The 16,860-nt window shown below is 45.4% G+C and overlaps 1 long non-coding RNA gene across 2 annotated transcripts in view; it reads right to left on the reverse strand.

Moving 5' to 3' along the window:
- The window catches only part of LOC133141132 (uncharacterized), a 57,635-nt gene that overhangs the window by 21,337 nt on the left and 19,438 nt on the right, over positions 1–16,860 (reverse strand). For both annotated transcript variants that reach the window (XR_009710053.1, XR_009710052.1), the window contains exon 2: positions 12,958–13,046. This is a non-coding gene — a long non-coding RNA (uncharacterized LOC133141132). The remainder of the gene's footprint in view (positions 1–12,957; positions 13,047–16,860) is intronic.

A 16,860-nucleotide genomic window follows, 5' to 3' on the forward strand; every position in this document is an offset into this window, starting at 1 on the left:
TAACATTGAGTATATAATGTCGATGGACATGTGGGCGACAGATTTAAAGAGAAAGGGTTTGAGCTGATGGTATGGGAAAGAATACAAGCTGTAGATAAATGCATGACGATAGTAATGGTGACAAAAATGTATCCTTGTGCAACAACCAGAAGCACCCTTTCAATAATTGAGTGTGTGTGTGTGTGCTCACATTCTTTATGCCAGTACATGTGTACATTTCTAAGGGTGGGGGTTGGGGGTGGGGAATCACAAGATAAACTCACTAGGAGTGTCTCAAAGTCCTGGATAAAACAGGTCAAATGAGGGAGTACAACAGCCAGTCAAATATCAAACTGAATTTAAACAGAAATTACCATTAGCTTCAGATAGTATTTGCGAAGCAGAAGCCACATCTATGAAGTTTAAAGCAATCACTTTGGTAATCAGCTCATGCAGTAGCCTACGTTATGGATTATCCTTGCAATGGGGAAAATCAGCGTGAACACAACACAGCTCACAGCCATCGTCACAAACTATTCCTTCACACAAATCGTACAGATTTACACACAGAACATTTCACAGGGGCGTGAAAAAACTGGTATAAGATCGCAAATATGTGATCAGAATATTCTTAACCGAACATTCTACTGCTGATGTCACAATCACTACTGGTAATTGAAAGCAGTGCAGTTCTAGAACACTGACTTAGAATCTGGAAGAAGAAAAAAAACATTCCAGATAAGCTTCAGCCTTCTAAGGGCTAAAGGCGCCATAATAACTATTTCTCCCCTTCTCTCAAAATGTGTTTCTCCTTCCTGCCAAAGTCCCCTTCCTCCTGCCCCCCACCGTGAGTCTTCCCGGGTTCAGGTTGTCGTGACGATAATCACCCAAAGGTCCTCAGTTCAATTTGAGTCTCTCCATTTCAGACGGGTAGGGTGAGGCTGACACAGCCCTGAACTTTTTGTAAAACTTTTCCCCCGTGAAACTAAAAGCTCGCACTGGGATATTACGGAATAGATTGCCATCATTACTGGGGCAATTTATCAAAGGCAGGGAGAAAAAAAACAATAAAAGGACAGAAGTATTTTGCCTTTATACTGATAAGAACTTTACACGGATGCCTGATGGGACCAGGGCGACAGTTTGATATGCAATTGTCAGTGTCACTCAGAAAGGATTTCCCGGGCCCTGGTTTCTAGAAAGAAAAATAAAAAAAAACGAACGAGTTTGGAGCTCAATCACTGTTTGGATGGACCTCCTGTCCACACCCCCATCCCCCGGGGAATAGAAAAAATGGGGCATGTAACATTTCACCACCGTTCTTATTATCGACTGCGTTGTTATTGTCATCAAAGATACAGATATCAAAAACAACCAGGTGATTTACACCAATGTGCTTGTATGGGTGGGGAGAATATTATATTTGGGGTGGCAAGATGGAGGTGGATCCATTATGCCTTGGGTGTGGGCACAGGAAATACTGTCAGAGTGGAAGGAAGAATGGATTCCACCAAATATCAAGAAATTCTAGAGGCTAATGTTCAAAGGACAGTCCAGACATTGAAGTTGAAGAGAGGTTGGGTATTCCATCAAGACAACTATCCAAATCATACCTCGAAATCAACCATGAAGTACTTCCAGGAAAGACAGATGAAGGTTTTGGGATGGCCACCACAGTCCCCAGATGTGAAATTATTATTGAAATATTATGATGTTTTGTGCCTGGAAGAATGTGGGAGTGAGAATTGAAAGACAAACTGTTATAGCTGCCTGAGGAGGAGTTACAAAGTCCTAACTGGCAGGGTTCCCAAACCTTTTTTCCTTTTTTATTGTTTTGAAACTGTAAAAATAAGTAATTTGAAAAAATGTGTCATGTTTAACGTTGCACCATTTAGAGGTCAGGTTCACTTCTGTTCACATTGACCTTAATTCTAAAAGGCTTTTTGACCAGGCGTGTCCAAATCTTTGCACACCACTGTACATCCATTTCAGCCAGGGACAAACAAAAATAGAAATTTTCACGGATAATACATTTGGGAATAAATGAAAGTTTTTGGGTGGGAATTCCACTGTAGTGCGGCGCGAGGGCAGGACTGCACTCGGAGCGCCGGGAGTGAACTCGGATGAGGAGATTCCCCCTCCGTCATCCGCAGTAATTGATTGCATCTGCTAACAAGCCGTAATGTATTCTATTGTGTGTTGTTTCTTCTGCGTTCATTAAGTCAGCTCAGAACGACGGGCTCTCTCTCTCTCTTTCTCTCACTCGCTCCCTCTCCCTCCCTCCCCCTCTCCCGCCCTCTCCATCTCTCTCTCTCTCCCTCCCTCTCTCTCTCTGTGTTTTATGTGTAGACAGTATGACAGGCTTGGCTTCTCCCAAACGCAGCTGGCACCGGCAGTGCCAAAAGCCAGAGCGGGCGGTAATGGGATCATGAGAGACCCCCCCCCCCCCCCCCCCCCCCTCACCCCACCGCTCCGCTGGCCCCCCGTCCCCTGTCAGGTTCCCACACGCACCCCCGTCCCCACCCTCCTGGGGCCCCCCCGTAATGAGGGGCCGGGACAATGCGGGCATTGTTGTCCCTGTTTGGGAGCGCGCGGTCCCAACAATCCCTGTTTACCCAAGCAGTTGTGCCGGCCCAAATCTGCCGTTAATTACTTCTAGCACTCCTGATTAACTCTGCTCTTCTCCCGGGCACAAAGGGCCATTGAGCCGGCCAGAAGGAATCCCTAACGCTACCTCTCTCTCTCCCTTTCTCCCTGCCTCCCTCTCTGTGCCCTCTCTCTCCTGCTCGCTCCCTCTTTTCCCTCTCTCTGTCCCCTCCCCCCCCCCCCCTCTCTCTCTCTCTCTCTCTGTCTGTATCTGGCTTACAGTCCCCGTCCTCCATCCTCAGTGTTGGATGACTCCCAGCTCGGTTTGTTCACACTGTTCATCTACAGCACGCTAAGTGTATCCATGCATAACGAAGACGGGACTCGACGTGGTGTGAGGAAGAGAGGGAAGAGAGAGGAAAAGAGTGGAGGAAAAGAGTGGAGGAAAAGAGTGAAAAATTTCAGGAATGTCATAGGTGCACAGGGAGTAAGTGTGTGTGCAGGGGCAGGTGTGTGTGTTTGTGTGTGCGTGTGTGCGTGTGTGTGTATATCTGTGCGAGTGTGTATCAAAGACCTTATCTGAATGACCAATAATTCAAGACAAAGCTAATATATTTCTGGTAACATTCAGCCAGGCAAACCATGATGTCATATTGGCTTTCTGGAGCATTCAGAGAAACAGAAGAAGACAAGCCCTACCCAACACAAACAAGGGACAACAGACGCTCAGAGCTTCACAGTGGGCTCCTCAGGGCAGTGCATGATGGGATACTGGGTTCTGTTGCAGCTTGGCACCATCTCCCCTGCCAGTGAGCACAGGAGAAGCCTTTTGTAAAGCAGCGTGATGCATCTGTGTGTTTACACAGGGGCGGGGTGAACAGACTTGGCATTTGTGGGGCAGAAGCACACAGGAGTGAGGGACAAATAAATAAGCTCCCCCACCACCACCACATTTTACTGAGCCCAACAAGTGCCCCGAAAAAAGTCATTAGCACGAGGGACAGTGGAAACTTTAAAACAGGGAGCCCAAGGGTATGCCAGTGTCTCAGAGGAACGGCAGATAGCTTTTTTTCAAAATGAACAAATGTGAGCTCGGCACCTTTGTAAGTAATAATTCATATTACACGTGTACAAATATATTCTCACATAGATATGTTCAAATTCCCAAATAGCATATCTTTAGTAAGCCAAAACCTGAAACTGCTTTATGCATGTGGGATGGCAGGGGTGAGAGCCCAGATCTCCTCTCAATGGAAATAAACGTGGAAGACATGACAGACCAATGTAAAAATCAGTTAAGTTGTTCAAAACATATTACAGTATTTCAATAAAATATAAAAGTATTTTTAATAGCAGATATCAAACTGTGCTTGGTTGAAAATGTATATGAATATTGATAGTTTGCTGGATTTTCCAGATAATACAATAATATATATATATATATATTTTTTTTTTCATTCAAATATACCCACAGCAGTTTCAGAAGCACAAAGGAACCCAATCCTACATTAAATCTGCAGCACGAGTCTGCTACTTAACTATAGGTAAACAGCCCATGACCCCAGTATTGTCTGGCCTCTGAGTTATTTTATTGTTTGTTCACAGAAATCTCTTTCCTTTGCAAGTGTACAATCTCAAAAGTGAATATTAAGCCTTAGCATTATAAATATGAGGGAACACAATTTCAAAAACCTTCAGGTCATTGTTAAAATACAGTATTCTACATCGAGGCCTTGCATGAATTCTCTACAAGTGCTACTGCTTTTCATTATGCGATATACATAATTATTACTGCATCCCAAACCCAAACTATTAGTGCAGACCTCCACCATTATGAACGAAGGAGAGAGGGAGAGAGGGAGAAAGAGCTGGTGAGAGAGGGAGAGACTCTTTTCAAGGTGCCAGTGCAATGGGAATGTATTCAATAGGCAATTCCTTACATTTTTTTAAATCAATTTTTGTCTTGTAGTGGCAGTCCCCCCGCGAAGACACTGCTCCTCTGTGCGACTGTGACTATGAGTCCGCATGTGCAGATCTGCTCTCTGAAGGCAGCCTGGTCTGATTTGCCGAGCGGATGCAGTAACCGGGCGTCTGTGCGCTTGTCACGCTAACAGGACTATTCTGTGCTTGTAATTAGCGGGCCAGTCTGCAGAGAGACACTGTGATAAAGTGGAGTGGGGGGTGGGGGGGGGGGGGGGGGGGTTACGAACGAGAGGGAATATTAAGATGAGGCTTGTCGAAATGAGCGCCGTAATTCAGTGTGGCGCGGGTGCAGTCAAAAACAACCAGGCCGCTCAGCTAGCTTAAACAGACAAAAGCCTAGCAACTGCCACGTTAGCGTAGCGTTTGTTATAAGCCAAGTTCACTAACTACCCCATGTGCCCCGACACTTTTAGGGCAAGTGTCGGTATCTACGTGCTACATGCATGTTGTAGAAAAGCCCTCTATTTTTCATCTCACAAAATCATGTTCTGTAAGGTTCTGAATTATACACTATCTCACTACCTTGATAGAAATGATTGCATGATGTGTTTCATGTAATAGTAACACACACACACACACAAATACACACATGCTCACGCATACACACACCCACGCGCACACACACAGACGCATAGAGACACACACACACGCACACATGCTGACGCACACACACACACCCACGCACACACACACACACACACAGACGCATAAAGACACACACACACACACACACACACACTCACACTCACACTCTGTTTCCTTTTGAGCTGCCAGGCAGGAAGTGTAGTTGCTCAGAATGTGAATGAAAGAAATCATAAAAAAATTATGTCAAAATTGCACTCTAAAGTACAGCTGCCTGTCAGCAGTATAACAGAAGCGATTATGGGTAAAATGGCAGAACGGGTTACTGAACACACGGGGCATGTGCAAGGGCTGGAATCTTATTGGATGATGTGAATAATGAAAGACATAAAGCTCACAAATACAGGCACTGCCTCTCTGCACTTACAATACAGACAAATATTCAGAAAACACCGCTGATATCAGACTGCAGTGAGCACGATAAAGACCCAGGCAAAATTATGCTCTGGCTGCACACTCTTTAGTTTCATTAAAACAACGGGGTTGAACCCTGGGCACGACATGCACCAAAATAATGCATGTGTAAATCAATACATCTGCTGTGTGACACTACAGACAGTAGCACCATTTAATGAATACAACTGAATTTAATACAATTGAATGCATTTAAGTATTACTACAAAAACAAATTGCAGTTATTTTTAATTGTAAACATAACCCACGTAGACACACACACACAGGCGTGCAAATAATTGTATCTGTGAGCGGGAGATCTTAAAATTTTTCTTCACGAAGATCTATGAACCACGTAATATGTTAAAAATCCTCGATGAAAAAAAAATGAGAGGAGTCTAATCCCCGGTATTGTGTGGTATGTAAATTAAAGGTTGGAGCCCCCACACCCCCTGCTGGGGCTGGCACACTGTAAACATGTTCCCCCCCTCGCCCCCATCCTCGCCCTTAGTGCCCCAACCCCCATCTCCCATCGAAGCCTCCTGCCAGCTACAGACACCAAGAAAATGCACCAATGACAGTGGCCTGGAAATGTACTTGACATTTGATGCAAGGTAAATTATGCATATAGCATATACATATGTATGTACCGTATACACAAATACACCAATACAAAAAACTTTCACTTCCTCTGTCTCTTTTGCGTAAAATACATTTAAAAAATGCTTCGATATTTATTTACACATTTTAGATCTGGGTAAAGAGAGAAAGCAGTAAAAAAAAAAAGAACTAACTGGCTAAAAATGGCCAGATCCAACGCGCGCACACACACACACACACACACACACACGCACTCACACACATGTAAACATACGGCGTCTGGACCCTTCTGCTGCAGCTGATCTTGCGGGGGGCATTAGACATGCAGGAATGCTAAAGCTAACCTCATTATGCATTATTCTAAGTGTCTGTCTGCACCCCCATCCCTGCTCATGGGGCTCAACATATTGTGTCTGCAGACCGGCTAGACATGGGAGCCCCCCTCTACACACACACACACACACACATACGCAGGCACACACACGAACACACACTCTGTATCTATCACACACACACCATCGCATTCTCTCACACACACACACAGGCACTATGACACATTATCACACACGCACACACATACACAATATGACATGCAGACACAACATGTCATATATACTACACATTAACACACACACATACACACACACAATATGACATGCAGACACAACAAATCACATATACTACAGATTAACACACACACACACACACATTATCACATACACTACACAGACACATACACACAAGCATACACATACAGTAACACACGTCTACACAGGTCATAGCATGCACATACATTACCACAGTAAGCATTAATTTGCAGTAAGCATTTCATTGTACTATCTACCTTGTGAATTTCACGACAAATACATTTGAGAAATACACACACCCACACATGCATGCACGCAAACACACACACACACGCACACGCATGCATACATACACACACCCACACACACACACACACACACACGCATGCATACACACATGCACACACACACACATACACACAGACACATACACACACGCACGTGCATGCATACACACACACACACGCATGCACACACACGCATACACACACACACACGTGCATGCATACATACACACACGCACACGCACACACACACACACACACGCATGCACACACACGCGCACACACACACGCACACACACACGTACACACACACGTACACACAGACACATACACACACACGCACGTGCATGCATACATACACACACGCATACACACACGCACGCACACACACGCACACACACACACATCATCGCGCCGGCAGAAACCCCTGATTTCAGCCGTCTCTCTCTCCTCCTCAGTGTCATGTGCTGCTGCACAAATGGCTGATCTTTATGCAAATGCATGCAGCGCTAAAATAACGCTCGGCACTGCCGGGGTTTCTGCCGGGGAGTGGGCTCTCACACACACCCGCTCGTACACGCACACACAAAGGAACATGCCTTCCAGTACACTGCCACATGCACATGTGTGTTTACTCCATCACACATTCTTACAAAAAGAACACGCATTCATGGGGTGAAAATACAGACACTCGTACACAGATGTCAAAGGAATGTGCAGTTCATTGTCCGCGATGAATTCCGTACGGTTCCATGCGTCTGCCGTGAATCTATTACCTCAGGAACACTCGGTACAGTAGCAATATCATTGCGTATAAATATGCAGGGAAGTGACTTCCTTGCAAAAAGGACCAGATGAAGATGCAGGACTGACTATGTTTCTGCTGCATATGTACTATGGACCTGGATAGGGTTTCAACAAAAAATATATATATACATATAAATTTCAATCAACTCTTGGGTCAGGAGAAAATAACAAGCCGTTGTCATTATTATTAATACGGTTAGATTTACATACACCGCCAGCTTATATCATTTGCTGATTTAAATATTCAAGGGTAAAATGAAAAGAGTAATTCGGGAGGAGACTATCTACCTATAATCTGGCCCTGTGGGAAAAACGCACTTGGGAAAATAAAGATCCATTAAACGGTATGCGCGGGAACGTCCTAACCCGATAAGGGCAAAACGTTTGGCTGCCGATTTCAAACGTGGTCTGCACTGCATCCCCCGAGCCTACTGTACACCAAGCAATCGCTTTTGCATTTTTCACAAACAAAAAATAAATAAATCTATATGCCGGTCATATCCTGGCCTGCTTACTGTACATAAAAACAAAACAAAAACAAAACAAAAAAACAGTAATGCTTTTTCAATACGCTGCCATCAACAGAGTATTAATGTACAGGGATCCTCTATTTTTAGCGAGCGATTCTGATATGTTGTTAAAAAAAAAGATGAAGAGCGAAAAAAAAAAGATGCTGGGGATGCATTTGCAATTCATATAACAGTGGGGCTGAGCGTCGCATTAGGAGAGTCCATGTCAGCCAAGCTGAGGGACACTACAGTATCTGGCTATTCAGATACTGATGGAGTGGGACATGGGAATGAATTGGAGCAAACAAGTCTCTTCACACACACACACTTTAGCTTTGTCTAAGAAATATGGGTTTGTGGGGACCGAAAAAAAACCAGGTCTTTACCAACACCCAACCCTCCCCCCCCCCCCCCTACAAACACCTCCAGCCCTCCCCCCCCCCGGTTGGCGATTTACATTCATTTGCAAAATGTTATTGTGCGCGCGGCCTTTTGTTCTCGCCACGAAGTGATGATGCCGGAGAAACGCGCCCGGCGCGGCGGCTGGGAGGCCGAGCCCGGCTGCTTGGATATCTAATGAAAGAGCGTCTCGGGGTTCCTCGCCGAGATCACGGGCCGATCGGCTCCAGACTCCCCCCGCAAACGAGGCCAGCGGAAATAATGAATACATTAAGGTAATGCGGCCGTGTGGAGAATCCGCGGAAGGGGATGGATGTGTGCGTGGATTAGCATGCGCTGTCACAGCCGGGAATGTGGGCGAGGCGCGGCAACGTGAAGCCGCGAAACAGGGAATTACACGGGGACGCGAAACGTGGAGGCAAAAACTGGAAAAGAAAATGCTAAAACGTATTATTATTATTATTATTTTTATTACTATTATTATTATTGCTGCCGCTATTGTTTTTGTACATTTGGAGTGATTTCCTAATGGTTCTAAATAGGGAAAACGAATTATTATACTTGTGACAATTTTCCTAGTAAATGCTTGATATGTTTTGTACAGCAGGTATGTTACATAATGAGAGGTGGAGGCTCAGGCATTTCAAACGGCACAAGCGGCTGTTGATTGCAGCGCTGGCGCGTGTGCGCGTGCAGAGAGAGAAACAGGCGTGTTTTTTAACGCGTTGGCTCTGACCCACTTTCCCCTCCGCCTGAGCGAGTGCGCTCGCACGCACCCGCGTCTATTGTCTTCCGCGAACGGGCGGGCGATCCCCGCTGCCGACTCCGACGCACGATGATGCGAACAGACAGAGCACTTAATGATCTCCTTCCGGTTACCACGGGTTGGGGAAAAAACCAGAGAGAGAGAGAGAGAGAGAGAGAAAGGGAGAAAGAGGAGGGAGGTAAGATTTCAAAGCACTTTCTGTCTGAGGCAAACATGGAGACGCGCGCGAGCTACTGTATGCGACGAGGGTCAATTCTGCCGCCTTTTTCCCTCGTGTGAAGAAATACAGGAAACACATAACTGCATCTGGGTTTAATGGTGTAAAGGAAAACAATATACGCTGCCTGTGACAGATGCTTTTTCTAAAACGTTCAGCTGCTCTGAAATACTCACGCTTCCAGCTCAACACTTGAATATTAGATGGCTATGAACCTTCTGTAAGTAAGGAGGTGGGGGGAAGGGGGGGGCGATGCTTGAATAATTGCGGCGTGTTTCTGAAATAAAACCCTAAACTGAGACGTTGAGAGTTTACATTGAAGGGAAATCTCATATTCCTGTCACAGCGCATCTGCGTCTGCGAGACGGCGCTCCTTTCGTTTCATCTTGGGCTCTGACCCCCCTCCGACCCCCGCTCCAGCGGAGAGGGGGCTGCTGCTGTGGCAGACCAGATATTGTTGGAGCCGTTCGGATTTTCACGAGCGGGCGTTTGCTCTTATTACAGAAGTGTGAAGGCGTGACAGTGGAATAAAACGCATTTTAAAAAAGCAAACACATTTCGGGCTGGCTGGTCGGGTGTCTTGTTGGTTTGGGGGATGGGGGCAGGGTGGACGGTGGGCCAAAAGATTTTGACGGCGTTGCAAATTCGAGTTCGAACTTGACGTGCAAAGGAGCGGAGTAGATATCAGTTATAGGTAACTGTGAACCTGGTTATTCTGTCGAACAAAACCAGCCAAACGCATAAAGCCCCATCTCTGTCTGTCTGTCGGTCTGTCTCTCTCTCTGTCACTCCCTGTCTCTCTTTCTCGCTCTCTCAGGATTTCTATTTAAAAATAAATGGTACATAGGGGCGTTTCTTTGGACTCAAACTCCAAGAATGGCACTATTTAGAGAACAAAAGAACAACAGGATTTGGGAGAAAAGGGATTTGCTTGCCAATTATTGCCTCGCAATAACACCTTGCAAAACAGCCAGAGCTGCGGCCTATCTTTAAATCAATTAGCTAGGTCTGGCTATAAGTCCAGCACACTACTGACATGGGCCAGCAAAGGCTTCACTAAGCTATAGCCCGCACACACACACACACACACAGATCTGCATGCATACAGAGACTCATACACACACCATACTGTATCCATATACAGTACTGTATATGGAACAAAGACAAGACAAAGCTCACTGGGTACTTGTGGGAATAGAGGGAACCTCACAACAAATCCTTTTCTTTAAAATACATTATAATGTATGTTTGTGTGTGTGTGTGTGTGTGTCTGTGTGTGTGTGAATGGGGGGGGGAGTTGCCAACATGATAATGAACACTAAAAAACAAACAATCATTTGTATTCCAAAAATAAAAAAGGAAATACTGGAATGAAAACCTCTACACCAATAATGTCATCGTGGCTCACACCGATAGGCTGATAGGAGCAGTCTAATTCAATCTAACTGCCATATGCAATACGCATCCTTAAAGCTGATCAATAAATATGCAGTAACAGAGGCACAATTTTCCAAAGCTCACTTAATATTTCTCCAATCAATGACCGGTGAATGTCTGAATCGATATACAGTATCAATTTTTCTCTTAAACAAGGTCTCGGTAACTTTGTCACTGGAAGGACAATGAACACTGTGGTTAGACTGAAGCTGCCCCAGAGTCATGTCCAAATTCACCCATTAATTATCAAATTCCACATAGCTTCATTGCTTGAAGATTGTGAAGAGGTCTTGGTTTATCCATGTGACCAGAGACATTCCTCCATTTTAGTTTTGGAGAGCCGCGGAACACTAAAACTGAGCTTTTCAACTGCACTCGGGTCAATCCAGAAGCATCTGGGGCACCAGGTTTTTTAAATACGCTTAAAAAACAGTCCTCGGAGGTACGGGAGGAAGTCGCTGATTGGCTAACAATGCCGGGAGCCCACTTTACCTGAAAGCAAAGGTCCCCGAGTTTTAAATGATGTTCCCTAGCTCGCTCGACACGGTAACCTCGGTTTAATTGCTTCTTCGATGTGTTCCACAAATAGCATCTGAGAGAGATGGGCGCGGTAATTACGCTCAGAGCCACACGCTGCGGCCTCCAGTCTTCATCTCCTCTTTCCACTGTTAAAGCTTTTTCTCCTCCTCCGGGGCGATAAGACAAAAATACTTTGCTGCCTTAGCTTTGCGCCACCAGTCATATGAAAGTCCAAAATGGTTTTACATCCAAAACAAAGAATAAAAGATACGCGAGAACTGAGAAATGCTAATTAGATCCAGGCCTTCTCCAGGTTGACTGAAGCTTGCTTTGATACCGCAGGTTGTGTGCTAAAGAATGACAAAAATACTTTCTGCCTACCACGGAGTCTTATTGGCGCAAGAAGTCATTTTTTTGTGTGTGTATATATATATATAAATATGAGTTCTTGTGAAATTAATGTCTATTTGGGGAGCTGAGATTGAGTCTTGATTACACTGAAAAACTCAAAGGTCATATCAGCCCTCATTTACATTTTGGTATGCTTGGTAAGTAAGGTGAGTTCCAGGGAGCTCAGTCAGTAGAGAAGCTAGCTGGATGAAGCACTTCCGTCTCCAGGGGAAACCAGCGGTGGAATCAGCTGCTTTTAGGTATGAGGAGTTCATTATTAATCCGACAGTAACCACATATCAAGTTTTTCCAGTCATGACTCACAGGGCTTCCGTGCTACTTTTATGCGTTTGATTCAGAGGGGTAAAGATTAAAAACAGGTCAATAATTTTGATATTGCACATTGTTCTTGTTGACCAGACCCCTTCAAATGTAGTTTTTGTGTTTATTTTTGTCTTGTGGAGTGTTAAACACACTGGATTCACCCAGTCTTCAGATACATGCAGCTGCAAGTGTGCACACATGGCACTAATACACAGAAAGAAAAACAAGAAAACAAAATACCAACATAAAAGTTCAAGGATTCACACAAACACACACACATACCCTTGTAGGCACATTTCTGTTAAACAAATACACACAGAAAAAATACACAAACACACACACAGCAATCACATGTAGGGAACACATAAAGACACACACACACACACACTAATGACAGGTAGGTAATACACAAAGAACAGGCAGGCAGGTAAACCATAAAGACACACACACACACACACACACACACACGTACACACAGCCAGTGCCCCGGGGCACTTGGGAATTCTTGCTCTGTGGTTTTGTGACCTTAGCTCACCTCAGGTATTGTGTGCTTCAGGATACATTTCACACAGGTCAGCGCCCTGCTCTCCTCCACGGGGTAAACTCTGGTCATCTTCTGCCCCTCTGCAACAGGAGAGAACAAACCCAGGAGCTGAGTGCAGCACTCTCACACAACCTGCACAGGGCTAATATCATCCGACTGAGCAGAGCTCCAGATAGGAGCATTGACTTATACACACACACATATATATATGTGCATGAACACGCACACACGTATGCACGCAAACACACACATGCCTACACACACACGCACGGACACACATATACATGCACATGCATGCAAGCACACATGCCGATATGGACACATAGACAGACATGCATGCATGCACACACGGACAGATAGACAAGAACACAGACACACACAGACAAGAATGTACACACACACGCACACACACACGCATACACACTACCGAGGTACTGCTCACTCAGGACAGGAGGAGAGTATTCTGTGGAAGGCTTTGCTGTGAAAGGTTGTCCACATTTACTTTGCATAATATAAATGAGAGATAACCTCATACAAATATCAGCTGAACCTTCACAGGTATCAGAAAAGAAGCCACAATATTCTGATGTTTGCCCGTTTGCCTGTATAAAAAACACCAATCAGGCGTCAGCGTTCGGCCGCTGTGTGGCGCTCTCCCCGGCGACAGAGCTTCGACTGCGGGCTTCAATGGAGACCCCCGCGGAGCTCACAGCAGCCAACCGCGGAGCAGATATGAGAGCCGCGCGGAGAACGCATCGGAAACAACCGCGGAGAGCGCCTCGCCTTCCGCCGAGGGCTTAGAGCTCCACCGCCCGTCCGCCGATCCCCCCACCCCCCACCGCACTGCCCGCGCGGGGTCACTGGGGCTCCGGTCCGGAGCGCCGTCCGGAATTCTGATGCCTAATGCCGGAACGGGAGAGGGCCTCTGACCTTCCGGCTGACCCTCAGGGTCTCTGCAGCGGGGCCCCGGAGAAGGCCAGGAGAGCCCCACAGAACATACTCAAACACGGAAAGCAGGAATAACGCGCACTGAGAATCTCAAAGGCAAATTACACAATGCGTCCATTTTCTGGAGCGCTTCTTTATTTGTTTGGCTGGCACTAAATACGGGTTTCACATTTCAGCTCGTAAAGTCCATTATTTTTAACGTTCCAGATTTATTGGAGCCAGAGCTGGGTCAGATACGTAATTTTATGTAGTTTTGGATTCGAATACTTTTCTATGCATTACTGAGTTGGGCTGGTGTATTGGAACAATCATGTATTTGACTTGACTTGAGAGCACGGTTTTGTTATGGTAATCAGTGACAGCACAGACTTGAGTCGTATCTGCGTGTGTGTGTGTGTGTGTGTTCACTGAGCACTGTTGAAACAACTGGAACGGGTTCTCAGTTAGCGGTGTGAGCGTAACGCGAGGGCTAGAATTTGGTAGTCTTTCACGCTGACAGGAGAGTGACAGCTGCCATCTCTCATCAAAGGGCGGCGTGGGATGACGGCTCAAAGTCATCGCCCGCCATCGCTCGACCCGAAACCAGGCCTGCTGCCGCGGGAGCGGGGGCCGGCCCTTCCCGGAGAACCGGCACGCCGTTCCAGCGCGGCGGAGGGGGCGGAGAGCGCCGGGGGGAAGTGGGGAGAGGCCGTGAAAGCGCCACTTCCTGTGTCCGCGCGTTAGCGACACCCTCGCCCATCACACTCACATCCCGCTGCAGGGATTAGGAGGAGGGGAGGGGAGGGGGGGTACGGGGTAAAATGACCAGAACCAAACCGCTTACAGGGGAGGCTAACATCATACCGCCAACCGCGGGGGGCCCCGGCTCATTCCACCAATGTGCAGGACTTCACCGGGGGTGATACCGCTCTCCGTAAATACAGGGGAATTATGATCTTTCATTTGGCTTACCGCCAGCGGTCAAGTATTAAATGTTCACGCCCCGGTCCGGGATAAAGAGGAGCGACTGGGGCACTTCCTGAGTTCACCCGGCAGAACGACGGCTATAAAAGCCGATTGGGTTTCCCAAAAAAGCGAAGACTAGGCCACTCGCTATTCCCACACGGACCCGAGCACACCTAGTTCAGTAAGAAATCATGGCCACAGTGAAGGTGTGATCTGTGATGAGACACCAAACACCAAAATTAGGGCTTACACCATGCCTATTTGTTTGCTAACAGACATACAGCATTATCTCTTTCTTTAGTGTGCGATTGGGGTGGAGTTGCGGGAGTGATCGGTTCAAAGAGAGCAAGCGAGAGAGCAAGTGTCCTTGTCCAATCAGCTGTCAGCTTGCTATAGAGTCGAACCTGGCGCCATTAGATAATGTTTGATGGAAATTTTGTCTTTTCTTCAGGAAATATCTGTTTACTCAAAAATGGAGTCAGTAGACGGTTATAGTGAATTTCATTACCATAATAAGACGAAAAAGAGAAAACAACAATGAGGAATATGTGTGTGTGTCAAGAAATAGTGAAAATCAGCAGTGTTTTTGTGAGGGAGAATGCACTGCTGTAGCCTAGTTTTGGGCCTGGAGAATACAACAAAATGTCTGCAAGAGGTGAATCAGAGACATGGGTGGGACAACCCGGAGAAACTGAAAACACGCACGATCTTAATAAGAATACTATTTCTTGGCTGTGAGAACAAAACCAAACTTTGAGATCCTTGCCTAGCCAATTTCAATGAAGGAAAAGACAAAAACGAAGAAATAAATTCAAGATTAAACTCTATCAGCTGGGCCATATGGGTGGTTTCGATTCTGCAGTAAATAAATATAGTATGTATTTATTCTCATGTATTTATACGCTACTCAGAATGCCTTCTCCAGGAGAATTTTCATCCTCACATTTTAAATGTAATGAAATTGTGAAATTTTCAGTGAAACTCCCACTGCGATTTGATCTCACAATCATCCTTTTAGGAAGAACAGCTCCCCCACCATTGTTAAACCCTAAAATGCTTCACCCCTTGCGGTTCACGATATCCCAACGAAAAAAAAAACTAATAGTACTTTGTGGATGCAATAGCACATCTCAATAAAATAAAAAAATGAAACAACTCAAATGTATATTGATGTAATCGCATTTATTGAAAGCTGAAAGAAAAGCAATATCTGGTCAAAAATCTCATTCCGAACCTACAGGCTTCATATTTCGTCTGAATATCATTCAATGACTTGTCCAAACATAATGCATAACATATTAAATTAATCTAAATCGAACACAAAACAGTAAATCTAATGTATTGTAACCCAGTACCATCCACTCCTGTACATTTACGCATATAGTAAAACAGACATAAGTGGGCACACACAACTACTCATTTGATTATCACCAATTTTCAATTTTAAGCCTTTGGTGACCTTTAGACCAACTTTGGTCAGACAGGATACTCCAGAAACATGTGCACACACTTGCATGCACTACAGACACACACATAAATGCACACACACACACAAAATACATTCTTACATTCATGCACATAAGCTTGCACACATATACATACTGTATATATAAGTATGCATACACACATACACACACACACATACACACGTATACACAAAATACATTCTTACATACACACAAACACGGAAACAGAGCTGGTTGGTTTTATCCTCCACTCTGACAATCACAATATGCTGTATTACAGACACAAAACAACCCAAGCAGGAATATTTGATGAAATAATTTTTTACGTTTTTTTATTTCTTTATTTTTGCATTTAAGCCAAATCCGCACATTCAGAACACCGTAATTCTGTTAAATGAGATACAGGAAGGGAGGGGAGGGGGGGGGGGGGGGAGGGGCTGAGTATTCAAATTCAGAATGACATTTCCTCCCTGCGCTCCTCCGTAATAAGCCAGGCCGGGCGAGTAGCGTGTGTCGCTAACGCCGCTCTGGGCTC

This window comes from Conger conger, chromosome 11 (assembly GCF_963514075.1).
Source record: "Conger conger chromosome 11, fConCon1.1, whole genome shotgun sequence".
Lineage (NCBI taxonomy): Eukaryota > Metazoa > Chordata > Actinopteri > Anguilliformes > Congridae > Conger > Conger conger.